Source organism: Biomphalaria glabrata, chromosome 3, assembly GCF_947242115.1.
Source record: "Biomphalaria glabrata chromosome 3, xgBioGlab47.1, whole genome shotgun sequence".
NCBI classification, from domain to species: domain Eukaryota; kingdom Metazoa; phylum Mollusca; class Gastropoda; family Planorbidae; genus Biomphalaria; species Biomphalaria glabrata.
In genome coordinates, this window is record NC_074713.1 from 25,294,164 (window position 1) to 25,316,617 (window position 22,454).

At 38.3% G+C, this 22,454-nt stretch overlaps 1 protein-coding gene across 9 annotated transcripts in view; it reads right to left on the bottom strand.

The window, feature by feature from the left end:
* Positions 1 to 22,454, bottom strand: part of LOC106057104 (cysteinyl leukotriene receptor 1-like) — a 133,252-nt gene that overhangs the window by 3,552 nt on the left and 107,246 nt on the right. Inside the window, exon 1 of one of the 9 annotated variants that reach the window (XM_056024173.1) lies at positions 19,235 to 19,360. The exons of the other annotated variants lie outside the window; for them this stretch is intronic. The gene's annotated coding sequence lies outside the window, so the exon portion shown is untranslated. Of the gene's footprint in view, positions 1 to 19,234; positions 19,361 to 22,454 lie in introns of those variants that run through there. 9 annotated transcript variants of the gene reach the window in all.

The following is a 22,454-nucleotide window of genomic DNA, read 5'->3' on the forward strand; positions in this document are numbered from 1 at the left end:
TATAGGAAACTAAATAGATTGTATAGTTATAGGATTATAAAAAGTCATTTTCAGATTTGAAGATCTCATCGTGTCACACGAACGAACGGAAGACGTCACAAAAGTGCTCGAGGTCTCAAAGCTACTAACGTTTATAAAACTGTTAATTTAAAAAAAACAAAACATTCCCGGGTTCGAATCTTGGTGAAAACTGGAATTTAGATATTCGTTTTTCTTTTAGGTCGCCCTAGAGTCCAGCCAACTCTAATAGATAATAGTAGAGTATTTAATTGAGGAAGGTAAAGGCGGTTGGTCGTTGTGCTGGCCACATAACACCCTTGTTAACGGTCGTCCGTGGAAACCGATCATCTGCCCCATAGATCACAAGGTCTGAAAGTGGTCATTTTCAGATGACCTGCCCCATAGATCACAAGGTCTGAAAGTGGTCATTTTCAGATGACCTGCCCCATAGATCACAAGGTCTGAAAGTGGTCATTTTCAGATGACCTGCCCCATAGATCACAAGGTCTGAAAGTGGTCATTTTCAGATGACCTGCCCCATAGATCACAAGGTCTGAAAGTGGTCTTTTTTTTTTTGCTTTACTTTCACAATTATGTAGGTGAAAGAAATAAAAAAAAAGTCAAAACTAAATAAGATAAAATACATTTGAGAAATGAGTTGTCGCTGTTGATGCTGTATTCTTTTTTTTTTCTTCACTGTGATATTCCTTTCACTCACAGCAACAAAGATTTATCTTACAAAATCATTCTCCTAACAAAAGTATAATTTACTTGTCAAAGGCTCATTAAACAGCTGTCTAATATACTGACACCATAATTTGTGCAGACTCCGCCATGACGCTTCCGTATGCTCAATAGTTGAAATAATCTCACTTCCGGTTGCTGTCCAAAATCCATGAAATGACACGAGACTTTTGATGTGTCCTTCCCAAAGAGGAGGCCACAAACTTATATTTCCTTTCTTATAAAGCAGTTCGCCAATGGCTCGGCTAGAACTATATTGACCTTTATGATGAGAGAAATGGATTTAAAAAAAAACAAAACGAAGTTTGCTTGTATATATTTGTGTAAAGAAAAAAAAAGCCATTTGTTTAAATACAAAAGATTTAGGAGCAGAAAATTCCAAAAACTATATTCCCCAAAATTTGCCATTAATTCATTTAATGCCTAATCTGGCACGTGCATGTGTCATTCAACTGCCATTTCAACCTTGTTTGAACTGGACACACACAATAGGATCATGCTACCGTTAGTAAAGTACCCTTTTGAGACCTATGGGGCAGATGATGTAAAGGTCATCTGTTTCTGTGGCCCACGGTTAACTAGGGTGTCATGTGGCCAGAAAAACGACCAAACGGCTTTACTTTTCCCCAACTAATGTCAGGTACCCATTAGAGCTGGGTGGACTCAGAGGCGCCCTAAATATCCCGAAATTAAAAATCCAAGTCTTAACCAGGATTCGAACCCGGAACCCATGGCCGGATTTAAGGGAGGACAGGCGGGACTACAGCCCTTTGGGCCTCCGCAATAAAACGGCCTCCACAAAATACATACCAATATATCCGAATTTCGAAGGGTCAGAAACATTTATTTTTTTCCAAACATTTTTTTCTCTTTTTTTTTATGTCTGGCTAAAATGTGATTACGAAACGTATGCTTGTAGCATGTTCGGAAAAAGTAAATACAGCTCCAGATTTACGTCAGTGCGTCTACCAAAAGCCTTACCTTCTCAAACTAAAAACTATACACTTTTTAAACTATAATATACATATTAAATATTTTTTAAGGCAAGTGAGATTTAATTTAAAAGTACTCTCTTTCTTTCGTCTAACATATAGCCTGCTTTGAGATAGAAGTATTTCCAGTCAGAAGTGGATCTTTATTCAAGCTTTCAAAACAATGTTGGGGGCCTACACGAAAATTCTGACCCAGGGGCTCCACGTACTTAAGTCCGGCCATGCCTGGACCCCTCTGCACTAGCGGATCCAGAACTTTGGAGTGGGGGGGGGGGGCGATTTTTTTTCAAACCCTAACCCTTTCGCCCAGTAAACCCTAACCCTATGCATAAACGTACGTACAGCAAATATATATTTATATATATATATATATATATTTATATATATATTTATATATATATATATATATATATATATATATATATATATATATATATATATATATATATATATATATATATATATATAAATACAATTAAAAAGCAGTGTTTCTCAACCTTCGGCGAAAAAAAAAAAACAGTCATGTTGAGGCCTTTCTCTTGCAAACTTGGGGGTCTGGGGGAACGCTGCATACTTCTCCTGTGAGGTTCGGGGCGAAGTGCATTCTTCACTGAAGAAAGGTATTTTCCTGACATCTACAGCACATTATTAATCAATGGAGTTCGGGGCGAAGCCACGACTCCAAAAGCGTTTTCTTCCAATCTTCACTACAGAAATGCATTCTCCTGACATCTACAGCTCATTATTAATCAATCGAGTTCGGGGCGAAGCCCTGACGCCAAAAGCGTTTTCTTACAATCTTCACTGCAGAAACCCATTCTCCTGACGTCTACAGCTCATTATTAATCAATGGTGTTCGGGGCGAAGCCCCGACGCCTAAAGTGTTTTCTTGCATTCTCCACTGCAGAAACGTATTCTTCTGACATCTACAGCTCATTATTAATCAATGGTGTTCGGGGCGAAGCCCCGACGACATAAGTGTTTTCTTGCATTCTTCACTGAAGAAACGCATTCTCCTGACCTAAAGCTCCCTATTAAAAAAGACCTTTTGAATAGTGTTGTAAACTATTCTAATATGAATTTATAGGCCCTTAATACATTGCAAATAAAACCGATTTGTTCCTTGAAAAGATACGATACCCCACATATTTAGATTAAAGCTTTGAGGATCGCCGCCGAAGAAAAAAATATTCGATAAATAATATTCAATAAAATTCAAGCGTAAATTGTGAGTTATAGTCCCAAATGTATGTAACTAGAAGATATCAGATTGAGTCAAGGTTGGGAACAGGCGACTAGGCAACAACTATTTTGGTTTAGAACTCATCTCAATCGTGACTCTTGTACTGAAAAAATTCGTTTGAATTCTAGCTTTTCCAAACCAAAGTCTTTCTTAAAATACTTATGATAAATTCATGTGAAATTACATAAACTCTGTCTGGAAAGGAGAGGGGCGATAGAGTGAAAACGATTAATCCTTGCTCCTTTTTATAATTTCTGCTAATGATTGCATTTAGCATTCAAGAATAGGGGTGGGGCGACTCGATATAAGAATTTAATTTATAGCATATATAAATTATATCAGTGACAGATTTTTTTTATTTTGTAATTTCTTAACCATAATACAAAAAGAAAAAGTATTTGTTTGTCGATTGGGGGGGGGGGGGCGGGGGGGGGGAGGCGATTGCATGTATCGCCCCTCCCACATGGTACAACCCTTTTTCATTTTATATTTAATAATTATAAAATTTGATATTACAGTTTGGTGCGAAATAATATACAATGGATTCACATTTCAATACGTTGTTTATATTATATAGATATTCAACTAATTGTGTTCACAAACTATGACTTCTCTATAAAAATAGGACCGCCCCCCACTAAGAGGATTAGAGTGGGGAGGGCAGTACAGGCAATCGCATACCCTCTACCCCACCGAATCGGCCAAAATACCGACATAATATAAAATTTATATATTAATTCAACTAATTTTGTTCACAAACTATGACTTGTCCATAAACGTAGGACCGCCCCCCCCCACTCAAATGGTTTAGGTGGGAAGGGCAGTAGAGGTATTCGCCCCCCCCCCCCCCCCCCCCAATCGGTCAACAGGGGAACGACATAATATAAAGATCGGTTAAAATATCAATAACAAGTTTTAATCATATAGATATTTAATTGATTCTGTTAGCAAGCTGTGATTTCTACAAATAAATTGGACCGCCCACCACTCAAAAGTTTATTGGGGGGGGGGAGGGCGGATTGATGTCATCGCCCCCTCCCGACCCCGCCAAATCGGCCAACATAATAGGGGGGGGGCGAAATAATCTACAAATATGTTTAAAATATAAATAATTAGTATATATTATTAACATAAGTAATAAACTCGTATACAAATTGTGTGAATTCTAATCTAAAATTCGTCCTCCCCCTCCCCCGACCCCCCTCGGGGGAGGGGTCGGCCGAGGGTGGGGGTGCGATCGCCCCTACCGCCCCCCCCCCTGGATCCGCCAGTGCCCCTGTTCGGAAGCCAAGCGCTTGATCACTTAGCCACCACGCTTCCTTACGACTATAAAATAGACCTTGATGCTCCCCTCCTTACGACTATAAAATAGACCTTGATGCTCCCCTCCTTACAAATATAAAATAGACCTTGATGCTCCCCTCCTTACGACTATAAAATAGACCTTGATGCTCCCCTCCTTACGACTATAAAATAGACCTTGATGCTCCCCTCCTTACGACTATAAAATAGACCTTGATGCTCCCCTCCTTACGACTATAAAATAGACCTTGATGCTCCCCTCCTTACGACTATAAAATAGACCTTGATGCTCCCCTCCTTACGACTATAAAATAGACCTTGATGCTCCCCTCCTTACGACTATAAAATAGACCTTGATGCTCCCTCCTTACGACTATAAAATAGACCTTGATGCTCCCCTCCTTACGACTATAAAATAGACCTTGATGCTCCCCTCCTTACGACTATAAAATAGACCTTGATGCTCCCCTCCTTACGACTATAAAATAGACCTTGATGCTCCCCTCCTTACGACTATAAAATAGACCTTGATGCTCCCCTCCTTACGACTATAAAATAGACCTTGATGCTCCCCTCCTTACGACTATAAAATAGACCTTGATGCTCCCCTCCTTACAAATATAAAATAGACCTTGATGCTCCCCTCCTTACGACTATAAAATAGACCTTGATGCTCCCCTCCTTACAAATATAAAATAGACCTTGATGCTCCCCTCCTTACAAATATAAAATAGACCTTGATGCTCCCCTCCTTACAAATATAAAATAGACCTTGATGCTCCCCTCCTTACAAATATAAAATAGACCTTGATGCTCCCCTCCTTACGACTATAAAATAGACCTTGATGCTCCCCTCCTTACAAATATAAAATAGACCTTGATGCTCCCCTCCTTACGACTATAAAATAGACCTTGATGCTCCCCTCCTTACGACTATAAAATAGACCTTGATGCTCCCCTCCTTACGACTATAAAATAGACCTTGATGCTCCCCTCCTTACGACTATAAAATAGACCTTGATGCTCCCCTCCTTACGACTATAAAATAGACCTTGATGCTCCCTCCTTACGACTATAAAATAGACCTTGATGCTCCCCTCCTTACGACTATAAAATAGACCTTGATGCTCCCCTCCTTACGACTATAAAATAGACCTTGATGCTCCCCTCCTTACGACTATAAAATAGACCTTGATGCTCCCCTCCTTACGACTATAAAATAGACCTTGATGCTCCCCTCCTTACGACTATAAAATAGACCTTGATGCTCCCCTCCTTACGACTATAAAATAGACCTTGATGCTCCCCTCCTTACAAATATAAAATAGACCTTGATGCTCCCCTCCTTACAAATATAAAATAGACCTTGATGCTCCCCTCCTTACAAATATAAAATAGACCTTGATGCTCCCCTCCTTACAAATATAAAATAGACCTTGATGCTCCCCTCCTTACGACTATAAAATAGACCTTGATGCTCCCCTCCTTACGACTATAAAATAGACCTTGATGCTCCCCTCCTTACGACTATAAAATAGACCTTGATGCTCCCCTCCTTACAAATATAAAATAGACCTTGATGCTCCCCTCCTTACGACTATAAAATAGACCTTGATGCTCCCCTCCTTACAAATATAAAATAGACCTTGATGCTCCCCTCCTTACAAATATAAAATAGACCTTGATGCTCCCCTCCTTACGACTATAAAATAGACCTTGATGCTCCCCTCCTTACAAATATAAAATAGACCTTGATGCTCCCCTCCTTACAAATATAAAATAGACCTTGATGCTCCCCTCCTTACGACTATAAAATAGACCTTGATGCTCCCCTCCTTACAAATATAAAATAGACCTTGATGCTCCCCTCCTTACAAATATAAAATAGACCTTGATGCTCCCCTCCTTACAAATATAAAATAGACCTTGATGCTCCCCTCCTTACAAATATAAAATAGACCTTGATGCTCCCCTCCTTACGACTATAAAATAGACCTTGATGCTCCCCTCCTTACAAATATAAAATAGACCTTGATGCTCCCCTCCTTACAAATATAAAATAGACCTTGATGCTCCCCTCCTTACGACTATAAAATAGACCTTGATGCTCCCCTCCTTACGACTATAAAATAGACCTTGATGCTCCCCTCCTTACGACTATAAAATAGACCTTGATGCTCCCCTCCTTACGACTATAAAATAGACCTTGATGCTCCCCTCCTTACGACTATAAAATAGACCTTGATGCTCCCCTCCTTACGACTATAAAATAGACCTTGATGCTCCCCTCCTTACGACTATAAAATAGACCTTGATGCTCCCCTCCTTACGACTATAAAATAGACCTTGATGCTCCCTCCTTACGACTATAAAATAGACCTTGATGCTCCCTCCTTACGACTATAAAATAGACCTTGATGCTCCCCTCCTTACGACTATAAAATAGACCTTGATGCTCCCCTCCTTACGACTATAAAATAGACCTTGATGCTCCCCTCCTTACAACTATAAAATAGACCTTGATGCTCCCCTCCTTACGACTATAAAGTAGACCTTGATGCTCCCCTCCTTACGACTATAAAATAGACCTTGATGCTCCCTCTGACTTGTCTAACGGTGACTCTAATTTGAGAGCCTATACTCAAATATTAGGACATTATAATATTAAGGTCAACGATTCAATGTTTAAAAACAAATACATTAAGTTAAGTCCTGTATTCAGCCCTGTATTGAACGGAAAACTTTTTTTTTGTCTGTCATACTAATACTAAGGCATTGTTTGTGTGTCCGAAGAGTGCACTATTTCAAGGGGCGACGCCGGCCATGCTGAGACCTATATATTTTGTTACGTTTCACACAGACGAAGGCGTTGTTGGGCATTTTGTTTGTAGAGAACCATCAATCGTAAGATAATAATGATAAAAGATATGGTTATATTATAGTACTAGTTAAGGATGCAATAGAAGCGCGTGCAGTCTCATGGTTATAGGAGACATTAATGAGACAAATTGAGGTTCATTCTTTGGTTCTTGCAATCTTATTGGTTCAAGGAATATTTGAGCCATACACAATAACAGGTGGGCGTGTGAGGGGAAGTAGACTGCTAACATAGACAGGTTAAGATTACTGTCACAGAGAGTTATCTCTCTTTTTTTTTTTCTCTAACCAAAAATAAGATACAATTTTGAGATGCATGTTTTAGACACTTTGCTTATCATGGAAAGATTTCCACATATACCACAGTAAATTACCTAGTTCAAAGAATTAACAATTTAAAATATTTTTTATTATTATTCCAAATGTACAGATAGCAAACAGATCTACTAGTAAACAATTTTTTTATTCAAAACGAAAAGTTCTGTTTTTTCTCAACCACATTTAGATTTGATAATTAAACTTCCCCAGAGAACATAAAACTGTAACATTTAATTGGACAGTCGTCTTTTGAAACTAACGCTAGTTAGGGATCCATTACTGTCAGGCACCTACCCCCCCCCCTCTTTTTTCTCTCTCTCTCTGACCTCACGCTCAACTGTTGAGAGTACTCCTTTTTCATACACTGTCAGATGCCTTCTTTCTCTCTCTCTCTCACACACACACACACACAAAGGAGTGTGGGAATACTTCAACACTTCATACAAATTTTAGGGTTAACATCCTGGCATAGGAACGGAGATCAATTAAAGTTTTCATAAAAAATACAAACTTTTTGGCTATGTGCAAGAAGTGTGGAAAAAAAAGTGCATTTTTCTATTTACAATTCATTTCCTGGAAGAGAATATTAGATTTACCCGATGGGTTATTATGTCAGTTAGGGGAATACTCATTATATTTTTTTTAATATACAAAAAGGATTTATAGAGATTCACGAGAGAGAAGAGTGACATTCACTTGCTTCTCAAGCCGTCAGCTAACAAGGAATCGGTGTGGCCAACAAAACGAAAGACCACCATCATTTACCAACAAAATTAGAGGACATCATAGCGCCTCCATTGAGACCCTAGCGGTAAATTCTTAATGCTCAAAAATAACTTCAGCCCTTTACAAGAAAGATAGATAGAAAGAAAGCCAGAAAGAACGACAGAAAGAACAACAGACAGAAAAAAGACAGAACGGTAATAAGAAAGATAGAAAGAAAGAACGACAGAAAGAAAGACAGAAAGAAAGATAGAAAGAAAGACAGAAAGAAAGATAGAAAGAAAGATAGAAAGAAAGACAGAAAGAAAGAAAGAAAGACAGACAGAAAGAAAGACAGAAAGAAAGATAGAAAGAAAGACAGAAAGAAAGACAGAAAGAAAGATAGAAAGAAAGATAGAAAGAAAGACAGAAAGAAAGACAGAAAGAAAGATAGAAAGAAAGAAAGAAAGAAAGACAGAAAGAAAGATAGAAAGAAAGACAGAAAGAAAGACAGAAAGAAAGATAGAAAGAAAGAACGACAGACAGAAAGAAAGAAAGAAAGACAGAAAGAAAGAAAGACAGAAAGAAAGAAAGAAAGACAGAAAGAAAGATAGAAAGAAAGACAGAAAGAAAGATAGAAAGAAAGACAGAAAGAAAGATAGAAAGACAGAAATAAAGATAGAAAGAAAGAACGACAGACAGAAAGAAAGATAGAAAGAAAAACAGAAAGAAAGAAAGACAGAAAGAAAGACAGAAAGAAAGAAAGAAAGACAGAAAGAAAGAAAGAAAGATAGAAAGAAAGACAGAAAGAAAGAAAGAAAGAAAGACAGAAAGAAAGAAAGAAAGACAGAAAGAAAGACAGAAAGAAAGAAAGACAGAAAGAAAGAAAGATAGACAGAAAGAGAAAAAAAAGGAAAAACACGATTATAACATAGAGATAGAGAGAGTGAGAGAAAGAGAGACATAACAAATGAAAAAACCAACAAAAAAGAATAGAGATGAAATTGAGTCTTTACAGTTAAAAAGACGAATTGATAGAAAGAGAAAGAGAGAGAGAGTGAGACAGAATAAAAAAAAAGACACCTGCACTAAGAGAATGTACCTTCAGGAGACCTATATAGCTTCACATTATCACCTCAACAAATAACAATGAAAGAACTAATGGGGTAAGACATGTTACTCTTCAAACTGTTGAACATTCACACACACACACACTACACCTGGCTAAATGTTTGCATGTACCCTGAAGACAGCATGGTGAGAAAGAGAAAGCTTTGACAATGTCAGATTAAGAACTGCCAGGTCAGAGCAGTTGGAAAGTGTCAGAAGAAATGAGCTTCACATTTGGATAAGAGTTGACTTTGGTCGAGGAAACAAAAGAAACACGATGAGATAGAGCGAAAGTGAGGTAAAGAGAGAGAGTGAGAAAAGAAGGCAAGATATAGAAAGAGGGAGAGAGAGAGGGAAAGAGACAGATGAAGAAAGGAAAGACATAGAGAGAAAAAGAGAGGGAAAGGAAGATAGAGAAAGAGGGAAATCCTATCACTTTCTCAATACGCTATAATCCTATCACTTTCTCAATACGCTATGATCCTATCACTTTCTCAGTACGCTATAATCCTATCACTTTCTCGATACGCTATGATCCTATCACTTTCTCAATACGCTATGATCCTATCACTTTCTCAATACGCTATAATCCTATCACTTTCTCAATGCGCTATGATCTTATCACTTTCTCAATACGATATGATCCTATCACTTGTCTCAATACGCTATGATCCTATCACTTGTCTCAATGCGCTATGATCCTATCACTTTCTCAATACGATAAAATCCTATCACTTTCTCAATACGCTATGATCCTATCACTTTCTCAATACGCTATAATCCTATCACTTTCTCAATACGCTATAATCCTATCACTTTCTCAATACGCTATGATTCTATCACTTTCTCAATGCGCTATAATCCTATCACTTTCTCAATACGCTATGATCCTATCACTTTCTCAATACGCTATAATCCTATCACTTTCTCAATACGCTATGATCCTATCACTTGTCTCAATACGCTATGATCCTATCACTTGTCTCAATGCGCTATGATCCTATCACTTTCTCAATACGCTAAAATCCTATCACTTTCTCAATACGCTATGATCCTATCACTTTCTCAATACGCTATAATCCTATCACTTTCTCAATACGCTATGATCTTATCACTTTCTCAATACGATATGATCCTATCACTTGTCTCAATACGCTATGATCCTATCACTTGTCTCAATGCGCTATGATCCTATCACTTTCTCAATACGATAAAATCCTATCACTTTCTCAATACGCTATGATCCTATCACTTTCTCAATACGCTATAATCCTATCACTTTCTCAATACGCTATAATCCTATCACTTTCTCAATACGCTATGATTCTATCACTTTCTCAATGCGCTATAATCCTATCACTTTCTCAATACGCTATGATCCTATCACTTTCTCAATACGCTATAATCCTATCACTTTCTCAATACGCTATGATCCTATCACTTGTCTCAATACGCTATGATCCTATCACTTGTCTCAATGCGCTATGATCCTATCACTTTCTCAATACGCTAAAATCCTATCACTTTCTCAATACGCTATGATCCTATCACTTTCTCAATACGCTATAATCCTATCACTTTCTCAATACGCTATAATCCTATCACTTATCTAGACCATTTGGGGGGGGGGGGGGAGAGAAAGAAGGGGATATCTGGGTGGATTTTACCGTATTTGGTTTTTAAAAGCATTTACCAACAAAAAAAAAGAACGACCTGAATTCAAAGACGTGGCTTACACCACCTAGGGCCGACGTGCTAGCTATTGAAGATTGTATATATAGTTTATTTCAATTTAAAGCGGCCACTTATAAAAGGGGACTATTTCAGCTTATAACACCACTTCAGTCAAGTACAATGTCTTTCCGATGTTCTAGAAACAAACTAATTAAATAAATTGTTTTTTTTTTTTATTCTTGTGTTGTCAGGTAAAAGAAATAATTGTGCAAATTTCAGCTTGATCCGAAACTTTTTACAAGACAGACAAACAGAAAGACAGACATACAGAGTAAGTTGATATAAGCTTTGAAATAATAAAAAAGGCTACAGTTACTTTGATGTGTGAGTTCTTTATTTACTGGAAGTTACATCACTAAAACATCTTCCATCTGGACGTCAAAGAATTATAAGCACGGCGACCTGCTCCCAGATATCCCCTTCTACTATTGTGCTGTAGAGGAGATTGGACCGTAACGCTCTGCTAGAACTAGGATGAAAGTTGCAATATAAAAAGTGTCTTCACGATTTCAATATTACAATTCAATTAACAAATATTCGTTGCTTTTAATTTGTACTTAAAATGTTAAAAAAAAAGAAGATTTGAATGACTTTGGTGAAAAAGTTTTTACAGCCTACACTAAGATAGTGCGCAAATGTTTAATGAAGTCATCATCATCATCATCATTCCTTTGGGTTCCTCATGGAACATAGGGCCTCGACAAAAACACGCCACTCTCCACGGTCTCTTGCTAGTTCCTCATGAAACATAGGGCCTCGACAAAAACACGCCACTCTCCACGGTCTCTTGCTAGTTCCTCATGAAACATAGGGCCTCGACAAAAAACACGCCACTCTCCACGGTCTCTTGCTAGTTTTTTGATGGCTTCCGAGCTCTTTCCGGTTCCTCTAGTATACTGCGTTGCCATGTTCTTTTTGGTCTTCTTTGGTTTTTGGTCCCTGGGGGTTCCACTCTAAGGCCTGTCTAGCTCTGTTGTTGTTATCTTTTCTAAGGGTGTGACCAATCCATCTCCACTTCCTAGGATCTGCACTTCTATATTTTTCTGCCCACTCATCTCCCACAGTTTGGTGTTTTCTACTTTGTTGTACCAGTGTATTTTTAGGATATTTCTCACCCGGGTACGCTGTTCTGCCTCATAGTGGCACCCGGGTGGAAACGACCATTAGAGAAAGTGGTTAGTAGGCTAAATGAATGGCGAAACAAAACTCCCGTGGGGGTGTCCTCGGGTAGACGAGAGCTTACCCGTGCAATGCACGGAGCGGAGTTGAAAGAGAGCCCTCACGACCCTGTCGATAATCCATGCGCCGTTCCTCAAGGAACCGTCTACACTAATGGCGAGTCCTCCACGGTTAGCTTGGTACAACATAGGAAAATAGAGGAGGTTCCCGGTGCACTCGGCCTTCGGCCGTGTATAGCCCATGCGTTGGGGGCCAGAAACATCGGAAATAGCAATATTTTACATAGCCATTGATTTGGGTCTCTTCCAGACAGAACGGTGGCGTTTTTTACTGTTTGACGTTCAAATAGTTTTTTTTTTCAAACTTAGAGCTCGAAGAGCCTTCGGCTCAGCTCTTAGACGATCTAACGGATATTTCTCAGGCATCTGTTGATGAAGGTCTGTACTTTTTTTGTTGTCGCTTCAGTTGTTATCCATGTTTCAGAACCATACAGTAGGACATCCTTGACATTAGAGTTAAAGTTTCTTAGTTTAGTCTTGTTTGAGATGTGGTCTTAGCTGTGTAAATGTCTGACGTGCTAGATTTATACGGTGTCTAATATCTTCATCTGTTCCACCTGATACACTGACTACACTACCAAGGTATATAAAATTTTCTACTTGGTCTATGGCCTGAGAATCCAGTTGTATGTCTCCAATTTGTTTGTTGTTTACTTTAAGTACTTTTGTTTTTTGGTGGTTTATTTTGAGGCCTACTCTTTTTCTTACTTCGCTTAAAGCTCTGACATTTTCTTGCATATCTTGTAGTCCATGTTATAATAAGGCTATGTCATCAGAGAATTCCAGATCTTCCAGCTTTTGTGTGAGAGTCCATTGAATTCCTTTCCCTGAATTAGAGTAGGCTTAATGAAGCCAATAGATTCATAAATATTTGTTCATGTTTGCCAAGAAATGGTTTAGTGTAGTGCTGTAAGCCGTGTGACGTAAGCGGAAAGACCACGGTGCTGAGTATTTTTTCCCTTTGACGTCATTCGGAAAAAAGTTTTAGCCAAAATTAATTTTACGATATTGAAAAGGTTCTAAAATCAAAATTATGAATTTCATGATATCTAGGATGTCCCTATCTTAACTTGCATTATTGTTAAAAAATGTGAACAATCAAAATATAAAAAAAAATACTTTTAAAAAAGCTTATTTTAGCGAAAGAAAAGCACAAATACTGACAAATCTCAATACTGCACGATTTATCTATATTTTTTATATAATTAAAATTAAAAAAATTAACACTAATAACGTACAAGATTAGCACTAGGGAAACAGACAGGCAGACAGAGAGAGTGTTTATATAACTTTTGTAAAGGGAAGTATTTCCCCTACTTCATATGGATTACCTTTTATTTTACAATTAATAGTAGGCCCATATATTTAAAAAAAAAAGGTGTATTTTTACTTACAAACGGATTATTCATTTAATTTTAAAACAAAAAAACTGTTTGAATTCAGAAGATAAAAAAGGGTACTGCACTAAACATTGTAAGTTCTAAGATATCAGGTATACGGATTTTCAGTATCTTTTTTCTGTTTTTTTTTTTTAGATCTAAATTGACGGACGGACAAACCACATAATAATAATGGCGTTTTCCCCCTTTCTTGCAATAAATGTATATGCCAATATATTATAATATTTTAACAATGTATAACCACAAGGGTTATATTTTCATTCTTGATTTTAGCATTCTATTGGTGTTTCGATTTTATAACCTTTTTTCAGTCTATAAATACTAAAAATGTACTTGTATATAACTCAGTATCAGAACTTTACAAAGTGCTACTGACACCATCAAAATATGTAAAAAAAAAAATAGATTCATCCCACCAGATTGTGAGACGTCTGCCTGAGTGCTGTGAAAGGAAAAAATCAGCCCAAAATAGCAAGTTCTCATTTTCTCACACTTATAATTCTCTCTGTAGTCTGTTCAACAGTCCCATGGCAGCTCGCGTCCCTTTTTCTAATTCAATTTTAATGGAACAGGAAATGGCATGAACAATCAAGGAAAATTTGTTTAAAATAGGAGTAGTTTGAGCAGAACCCTGGGATCTAGAGATCTATAGGTAGACTTAGAACTCTCTAGATCTAATCTATATCAGATTTAAGTAAAAACATAAGCAAAGCTTACATAATATTCATTAAACTTTAAGTAACTCTAAATTTAGTTAAAAAAACAACAACTCAATTATCGGTACACTACGACTGATTCCACTACGCCATGTTTTTTTTTGTTTGTTTTTGTCATAAATAATAAATGCTAGATTAAAAACAATGGAACATTTTTAATTGATTCAACTCTTGAATCAATAATGCCTTACATTCGAAAATTCCCAAATGCAATAGTCCTTTCAAAACCGATGTTGGCTCTAGATCTAAGTCAAGTTCTCAAGCCAAATTATTACGAAAATAATAGCGGTGTTGCACTGACGCGCTAGTTTGCAATAGTACATATTATACCAAGATGTTACATGTTGTTTTTGAGATCAGCGTTTCAGGTTTCTGATTCTAAGTTCCATGAAGTTCTGACTTGTCAAACTAAATACATTATAATCTCAGCCCATGAGAGAGAATTTTATACACTAACTAGATAGTGTGTGTGGGTGTGTGTTAGTGTTGAAATTTAAGTTAAATACTAAAGCTACTGAGTTGTTTAAATCTTAAAACTACTGCTACCTTCTCTTATTTACACTACTTCTAGATGTTTTCTCTTGGACTACTTTTGGATTCTCTCCCTCGAACCTTGTAGATTCTCTCCCTTAAACTATTACAGTATTCTCTCTCTTAACAACATTAGATTCTCACTCTTGAACTTTCTATATTCTTTCCTGTGAGCTATTACTAGATTATCTCTCTCTCTCTTTTGAACTACTCTAGATTCTCTCCCGTGAACTACTGCTAGATTCTCTCCCGTGAACTACTCTAGATTCTCTCTCTCTCTCTTTTGAACTACTCTAGATTCTCTCCCGTGAACTACTGCTAGATTCTCTCCCGTGAACTACTCTAGATTCTCTCCCGTGAACTACTGCTAGATTCTCTCCCGTGAACTACTGCTAGATTCTCTCCCGTGAACTACTCTAGATTCTCTCCCGTGAACTACTGCTAGATTCTCTCCCGTGAACTACTCTAGATTCTCTCCCGTGAACTACTCTAGATTCTCTCCCGTGAACTACTCTAGATTCTCTCCCGTGAACTACTGCTAGATTCTCTCCCGTGAACTACTGCTAGATTCTCTCCCGTGAACTACTGCTAGATTCTCTCCCGTGAAAAACTGCTAGATTCTCTCCCGTGAACTACTCTACATTCTCTCACGTGAACTACCGCTAGATTCTCTCTCGTGAACTACTCTAGATTCTCTCCCGTGAACTACTGCTAGATTCTCTCCCGTGAACTACTCTAGATTCTCTCCCGTGAACTACTCTAGATTCTCTGCCGTGAACTACTGCTAGATTCTCTCCCGTGAACTACTGCTAGATTCTCTCCCGTGAACTACTGCTAGATTATCTCCCGTGAAATACCTAGATTCTCTCCCGTGAACTACTGCTAGATTCTCTCCCGTGAAATACCTAGATTCTCTCCCGTGAACTACTGCTAGATTCTCTCCCGTGAAATACCTAGATTCTCTCCCGTGAAATACCTAGATTCTCTCCCGTGAACTACTGCTAGATTCTCTCCCGTGAACTACTGCTAGATTCTCTCCCGTGAAATACCTAGATTCTCTCCCGTGAACTACTGCTAGATTCTCTCCCGTGAAATACTCTAGATTCTCTCCCGTGAACTACTCTAGATTCTCTCCCGTGAACTACTCTAGATTCTCTCCCGTGAACTACTGCTAGAGTCTCTCCCGTGAACTACTATAGATTCTCTCCCGTGAACTACTCTAGATTCTCTCCCGTGAACTACTCTAGATTCTCTCCCGTGAACTACTCTAGATTCTCTCCCGTGAACTACTCTAGATTCTCTCCCGTGAACTACTTTAGATTCTCTCCAGTGAACTACTTTAGATTCTCTCCCGTGAACTACTCTAGATTCTCTCCCGTGAACTACTTTAGATTCTCCCCCGTGAACTACTCTAGATTCTCTCCCGTGAACTACTCTAGATTCTCTCCCGTGAACTACTCTAGATTCTCTCCCGTGAACTACTCTAGATTCTCTCCCGTGAACTACTCTAGATTCTCTCCCGTGAACTACTTTAGATTCTCTCCCGTGAACTACTCTAGATTCTCTCCCGTGAACTACTTTAGATTCTCTCCCGTGAACTACTCTAGATTCTCTCTCGTGAACTACTGCTAGATTCTCTCCCGTGAACTACTCTAGATTCTCTCCCGTGAACTACTCTAGATTCTCTCCCGTGAACTACTCTAGATTCTCTCCCGTGAACTACTCTAGATTCTCTCCCGTGAACTACTCTAGATTCTCTCCCGTGAACTACTCTAGATTCTCTCCCGTGAACTACTCTAGATTCTCTCCCGTGAACTACTGCTAGATTCTCTCCCGTGAACTACTCTAGATTCTCTCCCGTGAAAAACTGCTAGATTCTCTCCCGTGAAAAACTGCTAGATTCTCTCCCGTGAACTACTCTACATTCTCTCACGTGAACTACCGCTAGATTCTCTCTCGTGAACTACTCTAGATTCTCTCCCGTGAACTACTGCTAGATTCTCTCCCGTGAACTACTCTAGATTCTCTCCCGTGAACTACTCTAGATTCTCTCCCGTGAACTACTTTAGATTCTCTCCCGTGAACTACTCTAGATTCTCTCTCGTGAACTACTCTAGATTCTCTCCCGTGAACTACTTTAGATTCTCTCCCGTGAACTACTCTAGATTCTCTCCCGTGAACTACTCTAGATTCTCTCCCGTGAACTACTCTAGATTCTCTCCCGTGAACTACTCTAGATTCTCTCCCGTGAACTACTTTAGATTCTCTCCCGTGAACTACTTTAGATTCTCTCCCGTGAACTACTTTAGATTCTCTCCCGTGAACTACTCTAGATTCTCTCCCGTGAACTACTTTAGATTCTCTCCCGTGAACTACTCTAGATTCTCTCCCGTGAACTACTCTAGATTCTCTCCCGTGAACTACTCTAGATTCTCTCCCGTGAACTACTTTAGATTCTCTCCCGTGAACTACTCTAGATTCTCTCCCGTGAACTACTCTAGATTCTCTCCCGTGAACTACTCTAGATTCTCTCCCGTGAACTACTCTAGATTCTCTCCCGTGAACTACTTTAGATTTTCTCCCGTGAACTACTCTAGATTCTCTCCCGTGAACTACTCTAGATTCTCTCCCGTGAACTACTCTAGATTCTCTCCCGTGAACTACTTTAGATTCTCTCCCGTGAACTACTCTAGATTCTCTCCCGTGAACTACTTTAGATTCTCTCCCGTGAACTACTGCTAGATTCTCTCCCGTGAACTACTCTAGATTCTCTTCAACTACTTCCAGATACCGTCTAGTTTGAGACTATTTTATGTTGTGTTTATGTATTGAGTTCCTCATGTACTTCTAAGATATGTTGCTAGTAGTTAGTTCGTTATGAAGTCGTATTTTGCAATGGGCATTCATCATTTTCCAAAGTTGTCTGTCTGATGTAACCACCTCAGTATCGTCCAAGTCAAAGTCTGCGAGTTTATTCTGCAACAAGTAAAGCTCATGTGAAGGATACGTTTGCAAGTCAGTCTTTCAAATATTGTTCCAGTTGCTTATCGGGTTACTGCTGTCTTCTTTGGCCATTTTAGTTTATCTGGCTCTGAGAAATTTTAAGTCTTTGCCTTAGGATTCAGAACACTGGTGGCTATAACCCGTTAATGTCGAATAGCGCTAGATACGAACATGTTTCTTTATTACTTTAAAGATATACCTTTTGATCGTCTCAATCTGAGAGAATAGCGGAATAGGTATTTTCATCTAGAGAAAAAATCAATGTTTGTAAAGCAGTGGTTCTCATCACATGTTTGTATACCTCTAAATCTGGGTGCTTTATCTGAAGGCATTTAAGGTTCATCGAACGCTTCCATCAAAGGTGGGGGGACTTCGCTCCATAGCGGGCATACGCTGGCAAGACTACATTGCAAACAACAATGTCCTGCTGGAGGCCGGTGTGGACTGTATAAGAGTACTAATTACCATTCAACAGCTGCGCTGGGTCGGACACAAATCTCGCATGGGAGTCGACAGCATGTCAAGCATCGTCTTTGGCGAGTTTGAAGAAGGATGGCGTAACAGAAGTGCTCTCCAAAAGTGCTATAAAGATCAGCTCCGGCGCCATTTTGCCCTCACTGGCACAGAGAAAAGCAGCTGAATGCGGGTGGCCTCTGAAAGAGATAGTTGGAAAGCTTTCAGAATGGTCACATTTGAGACCCAAAGAAAGTTCCTTGTTGAAGACTATAACAGAAGACGAAAAGAAAACTTAAGATCGCCGGCGGACATCGGCTTTGTCTACAGGAGGTGCGAAAAAATATTCTAGTCGCAACTGGGTTTGGGTAGTCATGTAAAAACTTGCACTCATCCTTAATCTTCGGAATAGAAGACATTGCAATTATCTCTATATTCTCATTTGAAATTAAACAATTCTAAACGTATTTAATATTATTGACCACGTCCAAGGATAAGTTGCGGGGGCGTTTAGGACCAAAAAAGGAGAAAAAAAAAGAACGTAGAATTTTAGCTTGAATTAAAGAGTCTACAATACTTGCAAGAGAATTGATACCGCCAAATCAAGGGGACGAAATTCTCAACGGAGCTGAAAGCTTGAATAATGGAAACAAGGGGTACAGCCCCAACCTAACACCCAATAAAAGAATTAACATGCTGTCTCCTGCTTGGTTTCCAAGGTGACGGTCTCAAATCACTTAGTTAATACGCTATTTTTGGCAACAAAGTTGACAACACTTCACAGAAGTGTCTTAAATCATCGTCCTCCAGAATAGACCCATTTTCATGTTATAGAAGTTCTTCAAAATTTCATTTTGTTATTCATACTCACATTCATGCAACTCAATTGTAACACTAAAAGTTACAAACTATTGCTGCCTTGTCGTATGATATAGGCTGTACACAATTGTTTCGATAGTCCGAGGCTCGAACCTAGCCTGCCGCTATCTTCAATTCTGGAAGAACATTCGAAACATGTAAAACATACAAACAAATAAAATCTTCAAGAACAAAAAAATAAAACAGAGTAATAAACAACAGCTTAATAAACAACAGATTAATAAACACCAACAGCTTAATAAACAACAGCTTAATAAACAACAGCTTAATAAACAACAGATTAATAAACAGTAATTTTGTGTTTCTTCTCCACAACTTAAGTTTCTACAATAATACGTGTTTGCAGTGTCTAAATAACTTTATGAATAGATTAGTGAAACAGAAACACTCTCAGCCATAACACTGACTTTTATTGCAACAATGGAGTGAAATAGTAGTTTCCTCTTGTTCACATTGTTATCCATGCTCCAATATTCTATCAAATTGACAGCATGATTATGGTGAATAAACAATCTCATCTCATCTGTCCCTTGATGTTAAGGGGTGCTGTGACAGTTCACGTAACCGAATTCCTTCACTTTTTTCAGGTCGGTAGCTGTTCTTAGCAGAATATCAAGAGAAAGTCAGTGCAAGATTACAATGAATGTCATCTTTGCATCAAGTCTATTTCTGTATTAAAATGTTTCAAATCATTCTTATTTCTCTTGTCTACAACATCAATCCTCAATTTTAAATTTTGTACAAAGTCAAATTTACCACGTTAGAATAGACAAACACAAATGTATAGTTTCGATAGTCTTATGCGGCCCCTGGTATATATATATATATTTCCCTGAACTATTTAACATAGATTTTGGTAGTCAACCCTATGTCCTCAATTAAACCCAGCATTTTCTCCCTTTAGGATCTCAAAATAAACTTCTACCTGTAAAGTGACAACATGAGAGAATCCAAACTGTCTCTGACAAGCCCCCATTCGATTTACACATTTCAGTGATTATATAAAGACAGACAGTAGACCATTTCGAAACTGAAATTCATGGGATGAATGCTAAAACTGAATACAAAAGTCAATATCACTTTGATATAGCTGCCTGCCTCAGCTTGACTGGACAACTTCCGGTTAGTAAGCCTATTTAATTTCACAATCTCCTTTCGATTTATCCTGTATTTCATATTTCACCAGATTTTTTTTTCATTCATCACCATAAGAACGCAACAAATTATCCAATCAGGCTTCAGTGATTGAAAACGTATCGAGGGCTTAAAAGCAGACTAGTGGCAGACTTCGTGATTAGAACTCAAGATAAAAAAACACTTTCTAATTAAAAAAAAAATACATTTTATTACTAGTATCAATAGCACCCTATTTTAGCACTTTTAATACCTACTAAAGCTAATTTATCCTTTCATTTTGTTTGAGTGGCGGTGCCGCGGTGATATAGAGTTGAGTCTCAGTTACTAGATGCGAGTTGTGATGCAGAGAGGAATCATTTATCCAAGTTTACACTTTTACTTCACTAATGAACCAGTTTGCTGTTTGCACGATTGCATTAAGTCTGAAATCTGAGTGATTTAAATCACATTTTTAAGTTTTTTTCGTTTTACATGAATCCTTGAATGGACTATTATGAAAAACACTATAGAAATATATATATATATATATATATACATATCATGGGCGTAGCCAGGATATTTTTTCGGGGGGGGGGGGTTAGGAGGGGTTTTTTTTTCTCCCCCCCTCCCCCCCCCGGCGAAAAAAAAAATTTATATGTATGTATGTATGTGTGTGTGTACATAAACGTTATTACATTCTGACCTTTCATTCTTTTGTAAGACGTACGTTTATTGTGCCCTAGAATAGGTTCTTCCTGTAGTTAGTGGAAAAATTTTGGACTCTCCGCCATTGCTAGCAAGGGGGTCTGGGGGAGCGTTAGGAGCTCTCCTAGCGCGGGGCGAAGCCCCGCCGCCAAACACTATTTCTGGTATTAAAAGCCAACAAAATGCATATTCTGAGGTATCTATAGTGCATTTTCCTTCTATAAGAAAGTTTTATTGCAAAAACTTAATGTGCTATTCTTACTGGCTTAGACCCTCCCGCGCCGTTCGGCGCATTTGCCGTCATGCTTTCTCCACAAAAATCTGTCACAGGTAATGTCTGAAGCCTCTTCCGACCTGCTCTGAGGACCTCCATGAATGTGTGAAGTTAAGTTGTACTAGGATGTCTTCGCAACTCTTCTTATGCATAATTCATTTTGTCAGAGAACATGTCCCTCAAACCTCATGCGACGCTCTGTCACAATTATCAAGGGGTCGACTCCCAGTTCGTCATAGGATGCCCTTGATTTAGACCCGATCTCTATAACTGACTCCTAAAATCTGTCTTAGCCATCTTTGTTGAGCCACATTTAGTGTTTTTCAATTTCGACAGATGACTATTCACTGCAGTTTATTAATGGAGCCCCGCCACTGGTAGAAATGTGTAGCCTCTCTTGAATACGCTCTTGGAATTAGGTGACTGTAGTTTGTTTTAGATTTTATATCGAAAAGAGATGTTTTATCGTCAAAATCATCTGCTGGGGGTTTTAAACTAAAAAATCTATGGAGTTATTGTATTTTTAAAAAATCCCATTTAGCTATGGTCATAGAATTTGGTAACTGTAGTTTGCTTTAGAATAATATTGAAGATAGAGGTTTTCCACCTCAAAACGTTCTGTAACGGGATTTTAAACTCAAAACCATCTGGAGGGGTTTTAAAATTTAAAAAAAAAGTCATCTATTGGAGAGGGGTTTAAACTCAAAACCCCCAATTGGCTTGGCTCCGCTCAAATAATTTTATTGTGTAATTTGCTTTTTTTTTATATTGAAGAGGTATTTTTTAGCACCAAACCCATCTGAAGGGGGTTTAAACTCAAAACCCCTTTTGGGAACGCTCATAGCATTTTGAGTGCGTAGTTTGTGGTTTTTAAAAAATGAAGGTGTATTTTTTTAGCTTCAAACCCGCTGGCGGGGGGTTTAAACTCAAACCCCCTTTGGCTAAGCTCATAGATTTTAGAGTGTGTAATTGGCTTTTTTTTATATTGAAAAGGTATTTTTTAGCTTCAAACTCCGCTGGAGAGGAGTTTAAACTCAAGACCCCTTTGACTACACTCATAAATTTTTTTTTTTTTTTTTTTTGTAATATTGAAGAGGTATTTTTACCTATAACCCAG